This window comes from Triturus cristatus, chromosome 1_2 (assembly GCF_964204655.1).
Source record: "Triturus cristatus chromosome 1_2, aTriCri1.1, whole genome shotgun sequence".
NCBI lineage: Eukaryota > Metazoa > Chordata > Amphibia > Caudata > Salamandridae > Triturus > Triturus cristatus.
Window position 1 is genome coordinate 478,506,656 of NC_140580.1, and position 18,202 is coordinate 478,524,857.

An 18,202-nucleotide genomic window follows, 5' to 3' on the forward strand; every position below is an offset into this window, starting at 1 on the left:
GTTTAACACAGAGCACAGGCGCCACCTCTCAGACCCAATTTACACAGTGACAATGTCACAGGGGCCCGCGCTGCCAGAGAGAAGGCTGGGGAAGCCCTCACCTACAACCTGCTGTAAAGTATGCTCCAAAGCCACAGTTCTCGTAGCAGTATCCAGTGTGGTGCTCTCATACCTCCACGCAAGGAGACACAGAGGGGGGGCAACCACAGACCACTGCAATAGGCTACACCGCGCTTACGGTGTGACAAGCTGGTGATCCCACGGCTGCAGCCCTTGGATGGTCGCGGGCCCCCCGGCCTTGCCCCGCAGCCCCCAGAGCAGATATCAGCAGCCTCTGCTGGGCCAGCCACGCCGTCACACCCAGCTTCCAGCCTCTGTCGAGCACACCTCACAGCGAAGGACGTGTGGAATCTGCTCAAGCAATCCGCTATCCGAGTGGATTATGTGCAGCCCGGCAGTCCCCTCACCGTCCCAGCTCGGAGCACACAGCGTGGGCCTCCAAGATGGCGGATCGTGCCCTCCCCCCAGCACCAAGTGCAATTGTTCAGGGCCCCAAGCAGCTGGGTCGCAAGCTGCTACAATCAGCACTCAAACTTGGACACGCCAGTACTTTACCCCTGGAGTCGATCAGTGAAGGCGGATGTCATGCGAGAGGCGCGGCGGCGCGGCGCCCCGGCCCCAGCACGCAGCGGGTGCCTCTGCCTCAGTCGCTGGCTCCGATTCCGGCACTACTGGTCTCAGCGGCCTGCCGTCTGTCATGCGGAGGCTATGCCCCGCTAGTACACAGGGTGGAGAGATGAGAACAGTACCGGGCACCTCCGCAGCCGGCGGGTGAAGACTCCCATAAACAGCCAGCAGCCAGGTAGGATCGTTGAGCTTCCCCGCTCACAAGGCCGCACCTGCTCCGCACTGGAGTCTGGGGAGCTCCTTGGCACCCAGCCTCAGGAAGGCCGCAGTCTATAAGTACGGCGTCTGGGCAGCTTGAGGGGTCGGTGTCAGTTCTCGCAGCACCGGGGCCCTGGCGTAATCTGATGATGCTCCAGAGGAGCACAACTCGCGCTTCTTATGGCGGATAAATGAAGGATTTAGCGGTGGTCGTGCAAAGCTTCTTGCTTAGGCAGCCATCTGAGCCGCGCGCTAGCTCCGCCCCCCTGCCCCAGTAATTTGTTGTAAAAACAATAAAGACAAAGTTTCAAAAAGACTATCTTGGGACAGGCATAGAGGATATGCGTTAATGGACCATCATCCACACACCCCCACCAACAACGTGAATTCCCCACTTGACTCATCTAGGCTATCCGTCCTGGGGTGTAGTGCCACCTGTAAACGTTCATGACCATTGTTTCTCTCCTCCCTGCATGTGGGCAATATTATTTGACATTGAAAACAATGGGGTGATCTTTCACCCCATTTCTGGACGCACAGCGATAAGTATGTGCATACCAATAATGCAATATGTTAAACCAAGTTTTTCTCCAAAGATTTATTCAAAGTTCATCAAAGTTATTCACGGTATCCAGGATTTATCCATAGTCACTTGTGAGACATCTTACTTTCAACACTGTAACCTCAAACGCTACAGACATGACGTGGCCTTAATCGGTAGCTAGGAGTGCATGTAAGTGATCTTCATTAATCCATCACATTAACCCAATGCATTTCGGGCCTTCTCGTGGCCCTTCGTCAGGGGTTTTCTACAATTAAAAAACAACGTTTCAATACAAGAACTTTCCAAGTCGATGTCACTTAGTGCATGTTAAAACATTTTGCAAGCGATTATCTAGTAACCTGTTCGTGTATCAACATTTTCCCGCTAATCGTGACTGTTAAACCGCCACCCATATATTAACGTCCAGATCTTTCTTCCTCTATCTTCCTAGTTCTACTTATGTAATTCTCGTAAGTGCACAAGTTACTACACAATTCTTCGGTGAATCTATGAACAAAGTGTGACTATTTTTATGCGCGCGTGATTTAGAATGCCATATATCCGTTGGCCTTCAAACATTCGAGCCCTTACTTTTACAAAAACATCTTGCTCAATCCCTTCCAGGTGATCAACTCACTGTGTTACACCCCCAATCTACAATTTAAACACTTAAAATCAGACCCCGCCCTAAAGCGAGGCCGAGGACACTACTTTTAACCCTGTGTTTCCCACTACGCTCGATTTGCGTGCTCTTCACTCTTCCATCATCGTCACCACCTAATAAACGTCCTCATTCTTTCATGTGTTATTGTTCTTTCATTTAAGCTTATTATATGCGAAAAAAAGTAACTCTACATTGTAATGACTAACGATCTTCCTGGTGTCATCTCACTACAATACCCACAATGTATTGCGCTCGCTGTCTTAAGGGGTCCAAATCGTTCCTGAACATTAATCTAAATTCCCCGCCCTCCCTGTTAATATTAACAATGTTGATTAGAAGGTATCATATACAGCATATTTCATACTAGAAAACAAATCGTTCACAGTATTATATGATCTCTATTACGAACGTATTTGTTATGTACATCAAAACATGACAATAAAAACATCTGAAGTGTATAGTATGAACGGTTTTAAAAAACGCAGTTTAGAGAATTAACTTCCGTAGATATGTTCTTCTTATAGTCTCTTAAGTGACTTCGTGATTATTCGTTCATATCCTTATTCGATGGGTGCTACTCGTCTGAGAAGGCAGACAATAGGTAATCCAAAAGAGGGTGACAAAGTGCACACCAGTTTTTTCAAAATGTTTTTCAAAATTGCGTTTGTTCGCGTGCTGCCCAGAATCGTGGTCTGCCCAAAGCCACGTACTTGTAAAAGACATTGAAAACAATGGGGTGATCTTTCACCCCATTTCTGGATGCACAGCTAATGGACTAATGAAGATCACTTACATGCACTCCTAGCTACCGATTAAGGCCACCGCATGTCTGTAGCGTTTGAGGTTACAGTGTTGAAAGTAAGATGTCTCACAAGTGACTATGGATAAATCCTGGATACCGTGAATAACTTTGATGAACTTTTAATAAATCTTTGGAGAAAAACTTGGTTTAACATATTGCATTATTGGTATGCACATACTTATCGCTGTGCGTCCAGAAATGGGGTGAAAGATCACCCCATTGTTTTCAATGTCTTTTACAAGTACGTGGCTTTGGGCAGACCACGATTCTGGGCAGCACGCGAACAAACGCAATTTTGAAAAACATTTTGAAAAAACTGGTGTGCACTTTGTCACTCTCTTTTGGGGCAATATTATTTGCACAGATTAAGATATCATCCATACTTATCATGTTAATTACAGAAATAATCGGAAAAAATGTGCCACTAATATTGTTGGATAAAATATAGTTCTAAAAAATATATATAATTTTAAATAGTAGCTATTAAATATTTTTAATAGTAACACTAATGTAATAAAATAAAATATATGCAAAGGTTAAAAAACCCCAATTATTTTCAAAAAGTAAAACATGCTTATATTTATATATATATATTTTCACATGTATCTAATTGTAAAATATTAAACTTACATTTGTAATTTATATTATAATGTTAAACTAAATTGAAATAGAATATAAAAAAGAAAATACATATATTTTATATATATTATACAATAACAAGATATTTAAAAAAACAAATCATTTCATTCCCCCCTAAAAATTAGACAAAATAAAAAGTAGCAATTTACCAAAAATATATTACATATTAAAAGCATTATTAATTATAAATAAACAAAAACATAGTATAAATACAAACAATATTAACTAGACTATAAAGTTTTACAATTAATACATATACTATTCCCACTACAATTTGTACAAAAGTAGGCAAAGTGTTATACTCAGGAGTGGTAAAATGGACTATTCCCACTCCAGTCAATACAACAGTAGGGAAAGTGTTGGATTGTGGAGGGGTAAAATGTACTATTCCCACTCCAAACAGTGCAACAGTAGGGAAAACGTTGGATTGCATAGGGATAATATTTATTTTTCCTACTCCAGTTAGTGCAACAGTAGGCAAAGTGTTGGATTCCAGAGGGGTAAAATGTACTAGTCCCACTCCAGTCAGTGCAACATTAGAAAAAGACCAATTAACTTGAACAAAATAAAATAATTTCAAAAAAATACTAAATAACAAAATATATATATAGTGAGGCGAGTGAAGTCAGGATGCCAATAGGAATTGGGCCGCCACTGGGTGTTTGGTCGAACCCCTCACTGTATGGGTAACCGCATCGGAGTCCATTTCCCAACATGCAGCGGATCCTAGGCCAGCACGGTGAACAACGCAGTAAAGCAAAGGAGGAGCCGGAAACATCGTACTACTGGGAGTGGCTACAACACGATTGCAAGATTTAAACCAGCCCCAGGGCAAAGAACCTTATTGGAAACCAGGCACTGATTAAAGCCTAAGCAGCTAAACCCGTTTGCCATAGCATTTCCTGAATCGTGCATACCACGCGCTGCAATAATTTGCTGAAATAATTCCAGTTGCCCTTCCCATGGTGTGTCGGACTCATTCTTATCCGGGGTGAGCATTGGAGATATATATATATATATATATATTATCTACTGGCGGTCGCCAGTAGATAGTTATAGTTAGGACCTATTTTCCATAGGAAATCTGCAACATTCTAGTCCCAATAAGTCTGGCGCCGGTTGATGAATCCTCGCAAAATTTTCCAAACTTTTGGCTAGCTCCGCTCCGCTCCTACCCTGAAAGTTTTGTGGTGATGCGTAAAGCGGGGGCCGAGAAAAAAGGGGGGTCCCAAAACGCGTTTTTCCCATGCAATTTCCCATAGGATCTGTTGTCGCAGCTACAGCCCGAACCGCTGAACGACACCAAAGAGGTAGTCCTCAGTTCAGACTCGTGCCTTTTGCATAAATGGTGTGAATCTGTTCATTAGTTCCTGAGGAAATTAGGGTAAAAAAGTTAGTGATATCTATGGCCGGGGAGGATCCGCGGACCCTACCCACACCGTAAGCGCACCCTCCCGAAAGCGGGCTGAATACTAATTGGCTGTCGAGTGTCTGTCTACATTCAAAACCAGGAACTGTTGGCGGCCATTTTCTGCCTCGGTAGAAGCGAGGCTGAAGAAGCAAGGGGAATAAGTGTGTAAACCATATAAAGGGGGCAGAGTGGAAATACTCTGACCCTCTAGAGGTTCTTAGGGGGTCCCAGAAGGACCCCCTGGGGCCCCCTTTTTAAAAAAAAAAAAAAAACAGCGAAATGCGCGCAGTGTGCGCGCATCCTATCGCGTTTGGGGAATGGATCCTCTCGCGTTGGGTGCGCGGATCCAAGGAAAAAAAAATGAAAAAAGACAAGAAATCATTGGTTGTATGACAACTTTCTACACTGAAAGGTAGGGTGTATATTTCTGTTTTTTAAACGCATGATTCTTATTGGTTAACAAAAACTGATTGCAAGGAACATTATATATGATAAGCTGATATGTTGAAAAGTCAAGCACACTTGCTGTCTTGTTTAGCAACATTGTGTGCTGAATTTGTGACCTGTGTGCTCAGTGCAGTGTTCCATGACCTGTTTCTATGGTAACAGGCAGAAAGCAGATTGGGGAAAGGGTTGAAATGTATTTCATTTGGAAAGGGTTGAAATGTTTAACCAATAGAAATGTGTGTTTGCTTTTGAATTTATGTGTGAAGGATTGTGATTTGATGTTTACATGTATATGTGTGGAAAATGAAAGGGAAACTTTGCCATTCTTTGTTTTTGCTGAGAGGTGCACAGTGCAGAGATTCTGTACAAGAAAATCTGGTGTGTGACTGATATACTTCTTAATCTACATAACAACTTGAAAGGTGAGTTATTTAATTGTGAGGGGATGTATGTAGACTATTTTGATTTTAATCAGATTAATGTATTTCTCCTGCGATAGTGAGTACTTTTTTTCTCTACATTCTTATTGACAGTGTGTGTGCACGTAGAAACCATTCTGTGATAAGCATTTGTGTTTTTCGTGTGTTTCCAGACAGATAACTGTGCTGTTTTTATATTTTGGTAGAATTAGAAACCAGTCATTGTTTATGAATTTGTGAAATGAGTTATGTTTCTATACTAAGATGTAGTACTCCTTCTAGATGAAGAAATGTGTTTTGGTATAGTGCAAGGGATAGTGTTGTTTGTCTAGAATCACAGTGAGTATGTGTGCATTTGGGAACCACTATGAGAGAAGCATTTGGTAACATCGTGTATTTGCTGACAGATAACGGTTTTAAAACCTGTCATGTTGTCAAGTTTTAGTAGCATTAGAAGCCAGTCTTTGCTTATGCATTGATAAAATAAGTCATGCTTTGACACTAATGTGCTGTACTTTAATATGTAGATTGTGTGTAGTCTCCTTACCCCTTGCACAGTAGTGAATGAGTTTTTGTAAGCTGCTAGGGATAGTGTTGCTTGTCTAGAATCACACTGAGTCTGTGTGCATTTGGGAACCACTGTGAGAGAAGTATTTGGTAACATCGTGTATTTGCTGACAGTTAACCGTTTTAAAACCTGTCTTGTTGTCAAGTTTTAGTAGCATTAGAAGGCAGTTTTTGCTTATGCTTTGATTAAATGAGTCAGGCTTTGACACAAAAGTGTAGTCCTGAAATATGTAGATTGTGTGCAGTTCCCTTATCACTTCCACTGTAGTGAATGAGTTTTGGTAAACTCCTAGGGATAGTGGTGCTTGTCTAGAATTACACTGTCAGTCTGTGTGCATTTGGGAACCACTGTGAGAGAAGCATTTGGTAACATTGTGTATTTTCTGACAGATAACTTTTTTAAAACCTGTCATGTTGTCAAGTTTTAGTAGCATTAGAAGCCAGTCTTTGCTTATGCGTTGATTAAATGAGTCATGCTTTGACACTAATGTGCTGTACTTAAATATGTAGATTGTGTGCAGTAACCTTACCTCTTCTAGACTAGTGAATGAGTTTTGGTAAACTCCTAGGATAGTGTTGCTTGTCTAAAATCACACTGTGAGTCTGTGTGCATTTGGGTAAGGATTGTGATAGAAGCATTTGGTAACATCGTGTATTTGCTGACAGGTAACTGTTTTAAAACCGATCATGTTGTCAAGTTTTAGTAGCTTTAGAAGCTATTCTTTGCTTATGCATTGATAAAATGAGTCAAGGTTTGACACTAAAGTGCAGTACCATGTACTATTCTCTTCACTGTGCCAGAACTGAAATTTTAAAAGTTTTACCCAGGCACTGTCCAAGCAGTAGTCTGATGATTTAGTCAGTTTCCAAGTACTCATGTTGTGAACCATACATTACCACATAGACTGCTTCAAATGTCTATGCAGTATGCATGGAGTCTTCTAACATACTATACACTTTTCTTTCAGACCTTCAATTCCCTAGTCAGTATCCATACAGTCCAGCAAACATCCTGTCACTCCCTTTGCACTCCTCTAGTGACTCATTCAGTACCAAGTACTAATCCATTCACTGTGTCAAAAGCCAACCACTTATAAATTCACCCAGGCACTCTCCTTGCTGTACTCTAATCATTCCGTCAGTATCCAAGTACTCATGCAGTGAGACAGGCCTTAGCACATAGACTGCTTCAAATGCCTATTCACTATGGATGCAGTCCTCTAATCACCTACACAGTTGTCTTTCACACCTTCAATTCCCCAATCAGTATTCATACACTTCTAGCAAACACCCGGTCACTCACCCAGTGTGTCTCCTTATAGTACTGTAATCATTCAGTCAGTTAGCATGTCGTCTTTTAGTGAGGTAGGCTTTAGGGCATGAACTGCTTCAAAGTAGTATGCACTATGCATGTAGTGTTTTAACCATCGTCACACTTGTGGTTCAGGGCTATAGTTTCTTAGTTTTTATATAAAATGTGTTTGTACAGTAATGGAATAGTATAAATTTGAAAGTTATTAATATACATTTATTTGTGATTCTTTTTTACAGATACTATTTTTCAACGTAAAAATAGAGAAATCATGCCAGAAAAAAAAAGAAAAAGAAAAGAAACTCAGAAAGGAGCAGGAGTGTTTCTCATCCGTTTGCACTCTTCTCGTGCAAGATTGTTTGGATGAAGGGTCCTTAGGTGTTTCATCATACTTGCCGTGCCGTACAAGTATTTCTTGTTAGGATCCCCTCGCGACAGAACTCTTTTGCAAATCTTGCACGTGACCAAGGTGGCATTAGTCTTTGTTTGCCCCTCGGGAAAAGTAAAAAATGTCCACACCACTGAAGAAAAACGTTGTGGGCGTGGTGCCTTCTCCAACAATGTATCCTCAGATTCGGTTAATATTTTAAAGCGGCAACATTTACAGTTTTTGTAAGTTAAACGTATAAAATTTTGTTAGCCGTAAGCATTTTATATATCTGTGATTTGTATCTTGTGGTATTTTGCTGAGAATAGCATGTTGTTTTTTTTTAACAATCTTTCTGATTGTTTTTTTTTTGCCCGCTGTTAGGTGATGAGTACGATTGAAAAAACTACTTTGAGTGAAATTCAATATATTCTGAGAACAGCAAAAAAGGCAAACAAATGACTTTGTGGAAATTATGCTGTGTTGTAAAAAATGTATTATTACATGTTATAATTTTTTTTCCTTTTCTTTCACAGATCCAAATTTTAAAATAAGCAATTTATATGAATTTAGATTGTAATGAAAATCTGAAAAAAATGTATACCATTTTTTATTCCTATTACTGTGAAGGTAAGTTTAACTAAGTCTCAATATGCAGAATGAGGAGGTCTGCAAGAAGCTGCAAAGTTGAAACACGTTCCTAAAAACACTCTGTTTATACCTATGTAGTTTTGAAATCTGACCATAATCAGATATCATGTGACCTGCAAAAAAAGAGATTTGAGGGGTTCATAATATTTCCCATTGTACCTATTGAAGGACCACAATTATTTCAATCATTCTTCTTTGAACATCTTTGCAGACAAAACTCTGTGCTTACCTTCTATCATTCGCAAGGAATTTTAAAACCGGAAATATGTCACTTTTTGTAACATAGTTACTGCGCACGACACTCTTTCATATTTACAAAGAGAGGAAAAGGCACTCTGTGCACTTTTTATACTCATGTAAATACAACCTCATCATACACACCAGTTTGCGTTGAAAGGGTGTTCTATAAGTGTTGTTGTGCATGATTGCACTGAATACCCATAGAACAAGACATGTCTAGATTTATCAGAAATCATAAATCTCGATATGTGTGTGAATGCTGCACCATTCTAAAATTGGTGTAGGAAAGCACAACAAGGAGAATTGTTTTCATTTCTCTACATTTTTATATCTTCATTGCATGCTACAATGCTCAGCATACATTGAAAGAGAAAAATGCCTTTACGGATTGCTTTTGTGCAGGAAGGTGTGTCTTCCTGCACAAAAACAAATAGCACATGACACACATATCCTTGCACTATGGTGCAAGGGTGCCTGTGTCACCACATGGCTGCAGTTTAACCATTTCCGTGCTCATGACGGAACCACTCCGTCATGAGCCACGGGTGCGCTGTGCTCATGACGGAGTGGTTCCGTCATGCTGCGGCCGTTGGCGGCCGCTCCGCCCACGCGGCCCTAATTCCCAGCCTGTGCGGGCGATTAGAGCAGTGGACGGAGACGTGACGGAACCACTCTGTCATGAGCACAGCTCACCCGTGACTCGTGATGGAGTGGTTCCGTCACGAGCACAGCGGCACCGCAACTGCCCCCAAACCCCCGCGGCGGAATTCCTGCCGCGGCGAAGGGGTTAAGCAGCCGTGCAGAGAGAAGCATAGATTTGCAACATATTTATGTACATATGTTGCATCCCTGTGCTTCGGAAGTACTACAGCACACTGCAGCTAAAGAGGTTACTGTGTGATGCTGCAGCACTTCCTCATAGTTCTGCACTTATACATTCACCATACGCTACTAATGCATTCATTCAGTCAATTACTTACTACACATACATTCATCTAAACTTTCACAAACTAACAAAGAAATTTAGCTATTTTTTTAAACCAGGAAAGTTAGTTCTTACAAGACCTTTTTTTTTCTTCTTTTTTGTTTTTTTTATTTTTGGGGGGTTTTCTGAACAATTTTTAAATTTTAGGGGGTTTTTCTGCAAAAAAGAAAACAAAACAGGAGGAACCAAACAATGAACTTCAGGGAACAAAAAAAAAAAAAAAAATAGCAAATGTGACTTTCTTGCCGGCGGCAGATCAGATCGATCGACTGCTCAACGTAGCACAAAGTCGCATTGCACTTAGTGCAGAGCACTTTTAAAAATTGAAATTGAGGATGGATGTCCAAATTTTGGGCTGATGGTTCCACTCTTGAAGTGCTCGGCTGCGATGAGGTGGAAGGCGCAGGAGCAGGAGTGTTTCTCATCCGTTTGCACTCTTCTCATGCAAGATTGTTTGGATGAAGGGTCCTTAGGTGCTTCATCATATTAGCCGTGCCGCACGAGTATTTCTTGTTAGGATCCCCTCGCGACAGCACTCTTTTGCAAATCTTGCAAGTGACCAAGGTGGCATTGGTCTTATTCTGCCCCTCGGGAAAAGTAAAAAATGTCAACACCACTGAAGAAAAACGTTCTTTGCATGGTGCCTCCTCCAAAAATTCATCCTCAGATGTATGAGGAGATGCAGGTGATGCCTGCTGCCCTGAAGCCATTTTTAGTTGAAAAAAGTTAGAACTAAGTGTAAACTTAGTCTAAAAAAATCTTCTTCTCTGGAAAGATATGCTCCTCCAAAGAAGGTCAAAGAAGAATGATTGAATTGGGTGGGGTCTTTCAATAGTTAGAAGAGGAAGTGCAATGAACCAATCAAATCTCTTTTTTTGCAGGTCACATGGGATCCGCGCACCCTGCGCATACGCAGCACGCACCCAGCGCGCATCCACGAAATTGAATTAAAAAAATTTATAGGATTAGATGTAAAAATATATTAGTTTTAAGACTAGTTTAGAGTTTGTCTTCAATTAATATTCACATGAAATACATATATATATGTTTTTTAAAATGTTAAATATTTCGCGGGATCCGCGCACCTACCGCGTCATAGATGCAGATGACGCATTGCGGAAGCGCGTAAACATCACGTTACCTACATCAAACGAGTCGCGTATAGGCTGGGAGTCTTGTACCTGTCGCATTGCGATCGCGCACTAAACACGTACCCAACGCATACCATGCGTGGATGTTAACTCGTAGGGATCGAGAACGGTGTGCATAGGGTGCACGGATCCAAAAACATGGGAAAAATATATATAAAATAAAGATTTGAACATATAGTTAAAGAAATATTTTTAAAAATATAAAAAAAATATGTTTGAAAACCCCAATGAAAACAAATAATATTTTTTAATTTTTAAAAGAATTAATTAAATTTTTTTTTTTTTAAATGGTGATAAAAAAGAATTTCAAAAAAACATAATTAATGAAATTGACACTGAATTTGAAAAATATAGAAATCCAATGAAAATCATTAAACATGATATCTTTAGAGATAAGTTATAGATAGGAATTAGCATTAAAAAACCTTTGAAATTCACTGAAAAAACCATAGGTTTCATGCACGTTATAGTTAGGAATTGGCATTTAAAAAACCTTTGAAATTCACTGAAAAAACCAAAGGTTTCAGGGGCGTTATAGTTAGGAATTGGCATTTAAAAAACCTTACAAAGTCACAAAAAAAAACATAGGTTTCAGGGGCGTTATAGTTAACTGGACATTTCCCTCGTACAAAACCCTAGAAATTCCCCTGTTATAGGTAGTTCAGCTAACTATAACTCGCGCCCCCGCAATGCACTGCTGATGACGTCACATATTACATCACTCATGACATGGTCATTGACATCACTGATGACATCTCAAATGACATCACTGATGACATCATCCATGTGATAAATAAGTGCATCTTCTCACACCCTAATATAACCTTTGATACACCGACTCAAAATTTCAGACGGCCATTCTCAAAACCATAGATACTCCAATACCAATAACTACATACCCACTCATTGACTCTTAGGTCTACATATATCTCCACTCACTCACCTATACAGTCACTCATACTTACAGTCACTCATTACAAGACTATCATATGCATTTATACACCTATATAGACACTCACACACCGCCAATCATCCATTGAGGTACTGACACACCTAGTCAGTCATGCAAATAATTAAACACAGTCCAATTTACTCACCTATACAGTTAAACACACTCAAGTTCACTTACTCATAAAAATACTAACAAATTCTGACGCTCTTATACAATTACTAATACAAGCACACACTCACCCATACAGCCACTACCGCAATCACACACTCTCAAATATAGATAGTTATATTCTCTTACACACATATACACTGCGTTTCACATATGTAGTTACTGACACATGTACAACTGATATATACATTCAATCACTAACACACCCATACATACACTCACCCAACCATACAGTCCATCACAATTGCTCTCTTAAAACCATGCACCCACTGAATCACCCTCTCACACATCTATGCACAGAGTCACACACACCCTACCCATGCAAACACTCAGGCACCCATAAAGATACTCAGACAACCAATCAATAACCCATATAGACACTCATATAGCTATTCACAAAACCATGCAGCCACTTGTACACCAACATACAGACATTCACACAGTTTAGTCACTAGTCTGCAGTGAGATACATTTAATGACTCACTTATAGAGTCAGTTACGAACCTAGAAAATCACCCATTCACACACTTATACACCCACTCATTCTTCCAAAGGCCTTTCACTATAAATATATAAAACATATTTAAATTTTTCAGAAAAACACACATTCACTGGATGATGTCATCAGTGATGTCATTTCAGATGTCATCAGTGATGTCACTGACCATGTCATGAGTGATGTAATATGTGACGTCATCAGCAGTGCATTGCGGGGGCGCGAGTTATAGTTAGCTGAATTAACTATAACAGGGAAATTTCTAGGGTTTTGTACGAGGGAAATGTCCAGCTAACTATAATGCCCCTGAAACCTATGTTTTTTTTGTGAATATTATCTACTGGCGGTCGCCAGTAGATATAGTTAGGACCGAGTTCCCATAGGAAATCTGAAAATTCTATTTTGAATAACTTTGGCGCCGGTTGACTTATCTTCGTGAAATGTTCAAAACTAATGGGGCACTCCGCTCAGCTCCTACCCTGAAAGTCTCTGGGTGATTCGTCAAGCGGGGGCCGAGAAAAAAAGGGGGGTCCCAAAACTCGTTTTCCCCATGCATTTTCCCATAGGACCTTTAGTTGAAGGTACAGCCCGAACGGCTGAACAGAATTACTTGCAATTTGGCAAAGAGGTAGTCCTCAGGTCAGGCATGTGCCTTTTGCTTAAATGGTGTCAATCCGTTCAGTAGTTCCTGAGAAAATCAAAAGTAAAATCACATATATATATATATGGGCAGAGCCTAACCACACACCTCATCGTGAGATCTGATTGGCTGTCAGCACTTCATCCAAGAAGAGTTGGCAGCCATCTTGGGACCAATATACATGATAGCACCTCATTAAAAAGCATTGCAGTTAATAGAAGGTTTTAAGACTTTAGTTACATTATAAATCATTTGTTGATGGTACCATACTCATTTTAGGAATTGTGGTGTGTTCTAAGGTGATTTTACCATGTGAAAAAGCCTTCTGCTGTGATATCATAAATCAAGCTTGAGAGAAAACTATTTTCTCATGCTTTTCCCACAGAGGTTTGGAAGGTGATCTATAAGCTAAACTGAGAGCATATTTTCTGTAAATTCACATTATCTTTCTCAGTCTTGCGAGAATGAAGTCTGACATTCTCAGTAAAACATGTACATCCAACAAGGGCAAAGACTGTCAGTTGTTTCCTTTGTGTTCTACTGCAGCGTCCCAGAGTGTTCTAAAGAACAACTAGAGCGCTAACAGTCCTACTTATGACAAACGTACGGCACACCTGAAGCCATCTTGGTTGGAATAAAGTGGTAACTCTTAAAACATTTAATTTAAAAAGGAACAAAATGAGGGGGTTCATTTTGCCATAGAAAGTATGATTAGTGCTGCAGAAAGAAAAATTAGGGCACATTTTGAGTGACTTCTCAAATCCTCTTCTATTTCATTAAAAAATTCTGACATGCAGACTGAAACATGCACTTTCAATACCAGCAGCAGACTTCCCTGGTGACCAGTAGCTTTACTACAGTGATCTAATAAGCAACCAGAGTGCTAACATTCAGAATTGATGGCAAATGTGTGACACATCTGAATGCCTTCTTGATGGAATCAGAGTAAAAAACTGAAAGTATTTCCTACTGAGGAGACTGTAGTAAATGAGGAAATTAGGAAACATCATAACAAATAAGTCTCCCAAAATGGCCACCAGAGACAAAAGAGCCCAAATGTAGCCCAAATATCACCCAGATGTAGCCCAAGTATAGCCCAATGACAGAATGTCCCAGAGTGTTCAAACGAACAACTAGAGAACAACTAGAGCGCTAACAGTCTTACTTATGACAAAAGTATGGTACACCTGAAGCCATCTTGATTGGAATAAAGTGGTAACACGTAAAACATTTAATTTACATAGGAACAAAATGAGGGGGTTCATTTTGCCATAGAAATTATGATTAGTTCTGCAGAAAGAACAATTAGGGCACATTTTGACTTCTCAAATCCTCTTCTATTTTATAAAACAATTCTGACATGCAGACTGAAACATGCACTTTGAATACCAGCAGCAGACTTCACTGGTGAGCAGTAGCTTTACTACAGAGATCTAATGAGCAACTAGAGTGCTAACATTCAGAATTTATGGCAAATGTGTGACACATCTGAATGCCTTCTTGATGGAACCAAAGTAAAAAACTGAAAGTATTTCCTACTGAGGATATTGCAGGAAATTCAAAATTTGCGAACATACGTGACAAGAATTTTCAATTCTATTAAGGACAAGGAGGCGAGGATTATGCTTTCTCATTTCTTTACTAGAAATGCTCAGCAGCCAATAAAAACACAGTATATGCAAATAAAAAACTACAATACCCATAAACACCAGGGTATGACGTGAATAACCATAGAGACCATAGTATAAAAGGTTATATAGCAAGTACAACATCCTCTTTCTTTGGTGAGGAGAGCAGTTCAAATAAAAGGAAAAAGTTCAAGAATCACGATGACCATCAGGAAGAACAACCATCAGCAACGGCAGAAGTCCATATGGAAGAACGCAGCACTGGAAGGCCACAGGACCCTGGGAACAGAAGGACATCAGATGCAGAAGAGAAAACCAGACGAAGCAGTAACAACGTCACTTCGGGTCAGAACCTGAAAAGAGACAGACTGCCGTAAAAAACATCCAATATATAGTAAAATACAAAAGGGGGGGAATATCAGAGAACAATGAATTATCAGAAATATAATGCATATACAAAAACATCAGTATAAATGCAAAATATATACATCAGGAAAAACAATAGGTGGGATAATCCTCGCCTCCTTGTCCTTAATAGAATTGAAAATTCTTGTCACGTATGTTCGCAAATTTTGAATTCTATGTCAGGACAGGAGGCTCCGATTATGCTTGTTCAAAGCTTATCCACCACTACTGAAGCCACATGATCAATAGGTTTGTAATAGAAAGATTTAAACATGGAATCAGAAGACCAATCTGCGGCCTTCATAATGTCAGACAAAGTAACACCCATCGAGAATGCTTTAGAAGCCATAGCTCCCCGTGCCGAATGAGCACCAAAAATGGACACATCAATGCCGGCCTCAGACATAAGCCAGCGAACCCAACGAGCTAAAGTAGCTGGGGTAACAGGGCGAAAGGGCTTCTGCAAAGCAATCAACAGTTGACCCTGCATATCTGAACGTAAAGGAGCAGTACATACCTCGTAATCCTTGACGCATTGGACCACACAAAGGTTGAGTTGGTGAGGAAAAGAAGGATAGGTAATCAAAGAAGTATTTGTTTTGGTACGTCGAGAAAGACGAAAAGTGACACCCTCAGGGGTAAAACTGCGACCTGCCAAGTCCAATGCACGAACATCAGACACCCGTCTGCAAGAAACGAGGCATAACAACATGGTCAGTTTGGCTGACAATTGTTTGCGGGAAAGCAAAGAGTTGGAAGGCCAGGCGTCCAAAATCTTCAAGACCATGGATACATCCCATAAAGACGTGTATTTAGGACAAGGGGGAGTCGCCAGACGTATACCCTTGACCAATTTAGTAATCAAAGGGTGTTCACCCACGGGTTTATCATCAAGAAGACTATGGCCTGCCGAAATGGCAGAACGGAAATTGTTAACCGTCCGATAAGCTAAACCTGAAGAAGCAAGAGACGCTAAAAAGTTAATAATTAGAGAGACATCTGCTGTAGCGGGATCAGCTTCCCGTTGAACACACCAATCACACCATCGTCTCCAAGAACCTGAGTAGCGTTTGTGAGTGTTGGGTGCCCAAGATCCACTGATAAATTTGCAAGCGTCTCGTTAAAGGCCTGGGATTGACCAACAGTCCCCGAAAGTCGCCAAGCCAGAAGACGGAGAGAGCCTGACTGGATAAGGGGATGCGGATTGCCGAGAGGGTCCAGCAAAAGATTCCACTTCTGGGGAAGAAGGATCTGCACAGCACAACACATTTCCAGGAGAACTGGGAACCAAGTTTGAGCCCTCCATAGAGGAGCAATCAGAATCAGCTCTGACTGATAACGCTTTGTGCGAGCCAGGACTCTCGGAATCATCATGAACGGGGGAAAGGCGTAGCACAGAAGGGGAGGCCAGGTCTGGAGAAAGGTGTCCGTGGCCAGGGCTTCCGGATCCGGTCTCCAGCTGAAGAACCGGGGAAGCTGCGTGTTGAGGCGAGAGGCAAACAGGTCGATGTGACACTGCCCCCAAAACCGACGGAGATAGCAGAAGATGCGAGGATGAAGCCTCCAATCGCTGTAATCCCGAAGGTGACGCGAATGCCAGTCCGCAATCTGATTGTTGCGGCCGGGAAGATACTCGGCAATAACAGTGATCTTCTTCCGTAGACAAAAGTGCCAAAAATCTTTGGTGATCTCTGCTAATATCTTGGATCTCGTGCCGCCCAACTTGTTGACATAACAAACCGCAGACACAGTGTCCATGTGGAGAAGAATGCAACAATTGGACCGAAGAGGCGTGAAGCAACGGATCGCAAAGGACCCCGCCAGGAGTTCCAGACAATTGATGTGGAGAGACAACTCCTGAGGGGACCATCGACCCCCCGTTGAAATTGGACCGCACCGGGCTCCCCAGCCCCACAGGCTGGCATCGGACTCTATCACCATCTCCGGGGAAGAACCGAACAGAGCTCGCACATTCCAGGCCTCCATGTGGTCCAGCCACCACTGCATCTCGCACCTCCCCTTCTCCGAAAGAGGAATCTGATCTGAATAGCGAAGGCCGTTCTGGAGATGACTGATCTTCATCCGTTGTAATGCCCTGTAATGCAGAGGACCCGGAAAGATCGCCTGAATTGAAGACACCAAAAGACCGACTACACGAGCTATAGATCTCAATGATACAATCCGTTTGGAGATCATCGAAACCAACTCCCGTTTGATGTAGCGAATCTTTTGATTGGGTAAAAGAAGCCGACAGGTCAGAGAATTGACCTGGAAGCCTAGAAAGTCCATCACCTGAGATGGGATGAGAACAGATTTCTGAGGATTCACAAGAAATCCCAGGGATTGTAAAAGGTCGATCGTCCATTCGAGATGCAAGATCAGTTTGTGAGGACAATCTGCCATGATCAGAATGTCATCCAAATAAATAATCATGCGGAGACCCCGAGCGCGTAAGTTTTCCACCACTGGCTTCAGAAGCTTCGTGAAGCACCAGGGCGCCAACGAGAGGCCGAACGGGAGGACCTTGTATTCGAACCAGTCCCCTTGCCATTGGAACTGGAGAAACCGACGATGTGGACCGAAGATTGGAATTGACAAATAGGCATCTTTGAGATCTAGACGAACCATCCAATCTCCCGCTCGGAGAAGATCTCGCAAAAGATGGATCCCTTCCATCTTGAAATGGCGGTAAACCACTCCCCCGTTGAACTACTTTAAATTGAGGACCAAGCGGGATCCGCCCCCTCGTTTCTGAACCAGAAATACCGTACTCACAAAACCTCTTGGATGACGGGTAGTTCGAAGAATAGCCCCTTTTGCAAGAAGGGA